The 8,384-nt window shown below is 38.2% G+C and overlaps 1 non-coding gene across 1 annotated transcript; it reads right to left on the bottom strand.

Annotated features, from left to right (window-relative positions):
• Positions 1-5,932: 5,932 nt before the first annotated feature.
• Positions 5,933-6,036, bottom strand: LOC127742237 (small nucleolar RNA R71). Its single transcript, XR_008003425.1, has one exon. It is a non-coding gene; the product is annotated as a small nucleolar RNA R71 (small nucleolar RNA).
• Between the last annotated feature and the right edge of the window lie 2,348 nt (positions 6,037-8,384).

Here is an 8,384-nt window from a genome sequence, read left to right as displayed (position 1 = left end):
AATGGTGGCTATCTACTATACTATGAAAACATTAACACCGCTCAGGTATATTCACGTCCCAATCTACTAAAATCCTACCTAAAGCTCTTGCTAACTTAAGCATTAAAGTCTCTTGCATGTACCATCCCCCACCTCCTCACGAGGAACACGAATGGTGGCACCTCGGCATTAGAATAAGTTAGACGCTGCCTTAGAAGGAGTCTGGACCTCACGTTCAGGCCCAAATCACCATTTCAGGTAACCCTCAAAACAATATCCATGGTAGCAACCAGTCTCACGTCAAGCTTTAGAATTTCAACTTTTCAAACATCACCATTATCGACTTCGCTTTTGACGAAATCATCTAACAATACATGCAACTTCAGCATAACCTACATTCACAATTCCCGATCATACATTAACAAATAACTCATCCAAGGATTTTTCTAAGCGCACTAATCACTAGGAGGCAATCTGATCACTTAGCTAACTTATTGCAAGTCATTGTCCTTTATGCATTGAGCTACTAAAGACTTAACACTTTCTTAATCCACAATCATCTCGCATATCTATTACCAACTACCATAAATCTGCCATTAAGAAAACTTTTCAGCGAGAATCAAAGTTTCACAACTTCTTGTGACGTCTCACAATTACAAGTTTCACCTTCTGTATCCATAAGTCGTATTCTAAAGAATTAATGTATCACTTGCTATATCTAAGAATCACATATTACACCAAAATAAACTCGAGTTTACTTAAAAGGATAAAAAGTTTCATTTTTATTGTGTCTTTTATTTCATTTATATTTTTTGTTGTGTCTTTTATTCTTCATTTTTTTATCATTTGGTATCAGTTACAGGTCGTAGATAAATTCTTATTTATCTACACATTTTAGGGTTTAGTCTCATTTTTTGTTTTTTTTTCTTTTTATTTGTTTTTACAATTTTATTTTAGGGATATATTCAGAAAAAAACTCAAAAATTAAAAAAAAACACAAAAATTTCAATAAAAAAAGAGGTGGTGTTCTTAAAAATCCAATACCAAAAAAAGGAGAACAACATAAAATTAATAAAGTTGTTAATTTTAATTTTGAAGTATCAAAATATTTCAGATTTGTTACATATTACTTTAGAATATTAATTAGGATTGAAATTATTATAGTGCCTCTAAAACTCTAGAAAAATATATTTCCTTATTTTGTGTCCTTTGTTACTGTTCATACCCTGCGTCGAGCTGTCCGACCTGGGATGATTAGCAACGAGACGACCAGCCTCTTCAGGTCAAACTACCCGACCTCTTCTCAAAGAGCTCGGCCAAACTGCCAGAAAAGCCCAATAAAGGGCCCAAACAGAGGAACGCGACCCAAATCTAAAGGCAGCCCAAGCCTATAGAGATAAGGGCGGTTCCCACGAAAGATAAGATAAAGATAAGATAAAGATAAGATAAGATAACTAACTTATCTTATATGAAAAGGTCACTCTACACCATTATAAATACAGTGGAGCACCCAGGTATAACTCATACTCTGATTCTACCAAAAACCTGCTTAATACCCTTGCTAACTTAAGCATCAGAGTCCCTTGCAGGTACCACCACCCTCCGATGATGAAGGATTCGCAGCATTGCCAGTCCAACAAGTCAGACACGACAGCTCCGGCCACCACGCACAAGCCGGACACGTCATCTCCAATCAGTACAGAAGATCTCATCCGAGATAGACCTACAGTTTCAGGTAACCCTCGGAACATTGGCGCCACTGTCGGGGAACCTGGAAGTCATCCCATCATCATGGTGGACAACATTGACAACGACCACGATTCGGGTCAAGAAAACAGAACGCCGCACAAAAACATGGACACTACACCAAAAGATACCCTACAACCTAACGAAGACAAAAATCACCAAACCCGGGAGCCCTTGAGATGCTTCAAGATCGTTTAAAACAACTTGAGAAAGAAGCCCAACATCAGCGAGAAGCTGGAAAGGACCTACAAAGGGAGATAAGGCAACACCGAGAATTGGAGGACAAACTCCTAAAACTCGAAGCCGACCTCAAAGCCAAAGCGACTCGATCAACCCACGAAGACAGCTCCCGCAAGGACCAAGATCCATTTACCAAGGAGATCATGAAGACCAAAATCCCAAAAGACTTTAAACTCCCAGACATGGCCTTATATGATGGCACAGCAGATCCCAGCCATCACCTCAGTAATTTCAGAAGTCGAATGTACCTCACTGACGCCTCAGACGCAGTCCGCTGCAAAGCCTTCCCGACCACGTTAACAAAAACAGCGATTAAGTGGTTCAACAATCTACCACCCACGTCCATCTCAACCTTTGATGACCTAGCCAAGAAGTTTCTAGCCAGATTCTCTATCTAGAAAGACAAAACCAAGCACACCCCAAGTCTATTGGGAATCAAACAAGGAGATCGGGAAAGTCTCCGCATCTACATGGAAAGATTCAACAAGGCATGTCTAGACATACAAAGTTTGCCCACAGAAGCGGCCATCATGCGCCTCATTAATGGCTTACGAGAAGGGCCCTTTAGCCAATCCATATCAAAAAAGCATCCCGCATCTCTAAATAAGGTACAAGAATGAGCAGAGAAGTATATCAACATGGAGAAAAATGCTCGACTAGGAGAGACATCAAAATCCGGATTCTCCTACTCCTCCCGAGATAAGGACAAAGAATCCAAGAAAAAAAATATTGACATGGGGAAAAGATAAAATAATACCACAATTATACCCCTCTTCGGGTATCCCTTGTGGATGTCTACAGAGAAGTATGCCATACTGAAAAGATACCTCCAGCTCGACCACTTAAAAGCAAAAAAGGAGGAGGAAACCGGGCAGAATATTGTGAATATCATTGAATCTATGGACATTCAACCAACGAATGTTTTGACTTAAAAAATATCACAGAAAAACTAGTAAGAGAAGGAAAATTAGATCGGTATTTGTGATGAGCGGATAATTTATACGCTTTTTGGCATTATTTTTAGGTAATTTTTAGTAGGATCTAGCTACTTTTAGGGATGTTTTCATTAGTTTTTATGTAAAATTTACATTTCTGGACTTTACTATGAGTTTGTGTGTTTTTTTGTGATTTTAGGTATTTTTCTGGCTGAAATTGAGGGACCTAAGCAAAACTCTGATAAGAAGGCTGACAAAGGAGTGCTGATGTTGTTGGATTCTGACCTCCCTGCACGCGAAATGGATTTTCTGGAGCTATAGAACTCCAAATGGCGCGCTCTCAATAGCGTTAGAAAGTAGACATCCAGAGCTTTCCATCAATATATAATGGTCCATACTTTATTCGTGATTACCAACGTAAACTGGTGCTCAACGCCAGTTCTATGCTGCATTCTGGAGTCAAACGCCAGAAACACGTCACAAACCAGAGTTGAATGCCAAAAACATGTTACAACTTGGCGTTCAACTCTAAAAGAAGCCTCTGCACGTGTAAAGCTCAAGCTCAGCCCAAGCACACACCAAGTGGGCCCCGGAAGTGGATTTCTGCATCAATTACTTACTTCTGTAAACCCTAGTAGCTAGTCTAGTATAAATAGGACATTTTACAATTGTATTAGACATCTTTGGTCTCAGTTTTATTCTATTATTCATCTTAGGAGACTATTGATCACATTTTTGGGGGCTGGCCATTCGGCCATGCCTGGACCATCACTTATGTATTTTCAACGGTGGAGTTTCTACACACCATAGATTAAGGGTGTGGAGCTCTGTTGTACCTCAAGTTTTAATACAATTACTATTATTTTCCATTCAATTCAGTTTATTCCTGTTCTAAGATATTCGTTGCACTTCACCATGATGAATGTGATGATCCGTGACACTCATAATCATTCTCACCTATGAACGAGTGACTGACAACCACTTCCGTTCTACTTTAGACCGAACGCATATCTCTTGGATTCCTTAATCAGAGTCTTCGTGGTATAAGCTAGAATTGATGGCAGCATTCATGAGAATCCGGAAAGTCTAAACCTTGTCTGTGGTATTCCGAGTAGGATTCAGGGATTGAATGACTATGACGAGCTTCAAACTCGCGATTGTTGGGCGTGATGACAAACGCAAAAGAATCAATGGATTCTATTCCGACATGCTCGAGAACCGACATATGATTAGCCGTGCCGTGGCAGAGCATTTGGACCTTTTTCACTGAGAGGATGGGATGTAGCCATTGACAACGGTGATGCTCTACATACAGCTTGCCATGGAAAGGAGTAAGAAGGATTGGATGAAGGCAGTAGGAAAGCAGTGATGCAAATGGAGCACAGCATCTTCATACGCCTATCTGAAATTCCCACCAATGATTTACATAAGTATTTCTATCTTTATTTTCTGTTTATTTATTATCATTATTCAAAAACTCCATAACCAATTATTATCCGCATAACTGAGATTTACAAGATGACCATAGCTTGCTTCATACCAACAATCTCCGTGGGATCGACCCTTACTTACGTAAGGTTTATTACTTGGACGATCCAGTACACTTGCTGGTTAGTTGTGCGAAGTTGTGAAGTTATGTTTGGACCATGGTATCATGCACCATGTTTTTTTGGCGCCATTACCAGGGAGAGAACGAACATGAATTCCATTATCAAAAATCAAATCTTTTTCATTTTTTATTATTTTCGAAATATTTTAAAATTTTCAAAATCTTTTTCTTATCTTTATTTCAAAATTTTGAAAACTTTACTAACAATTAATGTGATTGATTCAAAAATTTGAAGTTGTTACTTTCTTGTTAAGAAAGGTTCAATCTTTAAATTCTAAGAATCATATCTTTTAGTTTCTTGTTAGTCAAGTAATCAATTTTAAATTTAAAAAAATTAAATCTTTTAAAAATATCTTTTTCAATCATATCTTTTAAAATTATCTTTTTCAAAATTTTATCTTTTTCAAAAATTTTGATTTCAAAATATCTTCTTATCTTCTTATCTTTTCAAAATTAAATTTCAAATCTTTTTCAACTAACTGGTTGACTCTTTGTTTGATTAACTATATCTTATCTTTTTCAAAACCACCTAACTACTTTCCTCTCTCTAATTTTCAAAAATTACCTCCCTCTTTTTCAAAATTCTTTTAATTAACTAATTGTTTTAAATTTTAATTTTTAATTTTAATTCTTCTTTTAATTTTCGAAAATTACTAACCCTTTTTCAAAATTAATTTTTTATTTCTCTCCCTCTCATCTCCTTCTATTTATTTATTTATTTACTAACACTTCTCTTCATCTCAAAGAATCTGAACCTATCTTCACCCTTGTGTTTGGATTCTTGACTCTTTTCCTTCTTCTATTCCCTTCTTCTTCTACTAACATAAAGGAATCTCTCTACTGTGGTAAAGAGGATCCCTATTATTATTTTCTGTTCCCTATTCTTTTTCATATGAGCAGGAGCAAGGACAAGAATATTCTTGTTGAAGTAGATCCTGAACCTGAAAGGACTCTGAAGAGGAAACTAAGAGAAGCTAAATTACAACAATCCAGAGACAACCTTTCTGAAATTTTTGAACAAGAAGAGGAGATGGCAGCCAAAAATAATAATGCAAGGAGGATGCTTGGTGATTACACTACAACTACTTCCAAGTTTGATGGAAAAAGCATCTCAATCCCTGTCATTGGAGCAAACAATTTTGAGCTGAAACCTCAACTAGTTGCTCTACTACAACAGAACTACAAGTTCCATGGACTTCCATCAGAAGATCCTTACCAGTTTTTAACTGAGTTCTTGTAGATCTACGAGACTGTTAAGACTAATAGAGTAGATCCTGAAGTTTACGGGCTCATGCTTTTCCCCTTTGCTGTAAGAGACAGAGCTAGAATATGGTTGGATTCACAACCTAAAGATATCCTGGACTCATGGGATAAGCTGGTCGCGGCCTTCTTGGCTAAGTTCTTTCCTCCTCAAAAGCTAAGCAAGCTCAGAGTGGATGTTTAGACCTTCAAACAAAAAGATGGTGAATCCCTCTATGAAGCTTGGAAAAGATGCAAGCAGATGACCAAAAGGTGTCCTTATGACATGCTTTCTGAATGGACCATTTTGGATATATTCTATTATGGTCTATCTAAATTCTCTAAGATGTCATTGGACCATTCTATAGGTGGATCCATTCACCTAAAGAAAACGCCTGCAGAAGCTCAAGAACTCATTGACATGGTTACAAATAACCAATTCATGTACACTTCTGAGAGGAATTTCGTGAATAATGGGACGCCTCAGAGGAAGGGAGTTCTTGAAATTATTGCTCTGAATGCCATATTGGCTCAGAACAAAATATTGACTCATCAAGTCAACATGATTTCTCAAAGTCTGAATGGATGGCAAAATGCATCCAACAGTACTAAAGAGGCATCTTCTGAAGAAGAAGCTTATGATCCTGAGAACCCTGCAATAGCAGAGGTAAATTACATGGGTGAACCTTATGGAAACACCTATAATTCATCATGGAGAAATCATCCAAATTTTTCATGGAAGGATCAACAAAAGCCTCAACAAGGCTTTAATAATGGTGGAAGAAATAGGCTCAGCAATAGCAAGCCTTATCCATCATCTTCTCAGCAACAGACAGAGAATTCTGAGCAGAGCACTTCTAATTTAGCAAACTTGGTCTCTGATCTGTCTAAGGCCACTTTAAGTTTCATGAATGAAACAAGGTCTTTCATAAGAAATTTGGAGGCACAAGTGGGCCAGCTGAGTAAGAAAGTCACTGAAACTCCTCCTAGTACTCTCCCAAGCAATACTGAAGAGAATCCAAAAAGAGAGTGCAAGACCATTGATATAATCAAAATGGCCGAACCTAGAGAGGAAGGGGAGGACATGAATCTCAATAAGGAAGACCTCATGGGATGTCTCTCAGGCAAAAAGGAGTTTCTTATTGAGGACCTGAAGGAATCTGAGTCTCATATAGAGACCATAGAGATCCCATTAAATCTCCTTCTGCCATTCATGAGCTCTGAAGACTATTCTTCCTCTGAAGAGGATGAAGATGTAACTGGAGAGCAAGTTGTTCAATATCTAGGAGCCATCATGAAGCTGAATGCCAAATTGTTTGGTAAAGAGACTTGGGAAGGTGAACCTCCCTTGCTCATTATTGAACTAGATACATGGGTTCAGCAAACTTTACCTCAAAAGAGACAAGATCCTGGCAAATTCTTAATACCCTGTACCATAGGCACCATGACCTTTGAGAAGGCTCTGTGTGACCTAGGGTCAGGCATAAATCTTATGCCACTCTCTGTAATAGAGAAGCTGGGGATCATTAAGGTACAGCCTGCCATATTCTCATTACAAATGGCAGATAAGTCAGTAAGACAGGCTTATGGATTGGTAGAAGACGTGTTAGTGAAGGTTGAAGGCCTTTACATCCTTACTGATTTCATAATCTTAGACACTAAAAAGGAGGAGGATGAATGCATCATCCTTGGAAGACCTTTCCTAGCCACAGCAATAGCTGTGATAGATGTTAACAAAGGAGAATTAGTCTTTCAATTGAATGGGGACTATCTTGTGTTTAAGAAGACTGGACCTCAAGCCTGTGGCTAGAGGATGGTTGGAGTTCATCCAACGCTCCATCATCCCCACTAGCAACCGATCCGAAGTTACTATGGATCGGGCCATCATGATTCATAGCATCATGAATGGAGCGGAAGTAAAGGTTTATGAAGTCATCTCCCTTGAATTCTACAAAATAGCCGAAAAACCCTCTACCTTGGCAAGGCTAGCTTTTCCTCATCTTATTTGCCATCTATGTTACTCAGCTGGAGATATCATAGAAGAAGACATCCCCATTGAGGAGGACAAGTCCATCACTAAGAAAAGGATGGAGCAAACAAGAGAGCCCAGTCATGGAACCCAAGAGACGCATGAGGAAGCTCATCACCAAGAAATCCCGGAGATGCCTCAAGGGATGCACTTTCCTCCCAACAACTATTGAGAATAACTCAACACTTCTCTAGAAGATTTGAGTTACAATATGGATCAATTAAGGGTGGAACATCAAGAGCACTCCATCATTCTCCATGAAATTAGAGAAGATCAAAGAGCAATGAGGGAGGAGCAACAAAGGCAAGAAAGAGACATAGAAGAACTCAAAGACATCATTGGTTCTTCAAGAAGAAAGTGCCACCATCACTAAGGTGGACTCATTCCTTGTTCTTATTTTTTCTGTTTTTCGGTTTTTATGCTATATGTGTGTTTATGTTTTGTGTCTCTACTTCATGATCATTAGTATGTAGTAACTATGTCTTAAAGCTATGAATAAATTCCATAAATCCTTCCCCTCTCTTAAATGAAAAATGTTTTTAATTCAAAAGAACAAGAAGTACATAAATTTCAAAATTATCCTTGAATTTAGTTTAATTATATTGAT

The sequence above is a fragment of the Arachis duranensis genome, chromosome 9 (genome assembly GCF_000817695.3).
Source record: "Arachis duranensis cultivar V14167 chromosome 9, aradu.V14167.gnm2.J7QH, whole genome shotgun sequence".
NCBI classification, from domain to species: domain Eukaryota; kingdom Viridiplantae; phylum Streptophyta; class Magnoliopsida; order Fabales; family Fabaceae; genus Arachis; species Arachis duranensis.
Note: the sequence above shows the minus strand (reverse complement) of the source record. Positions and strands in the feature narration are given on the sequence as shown.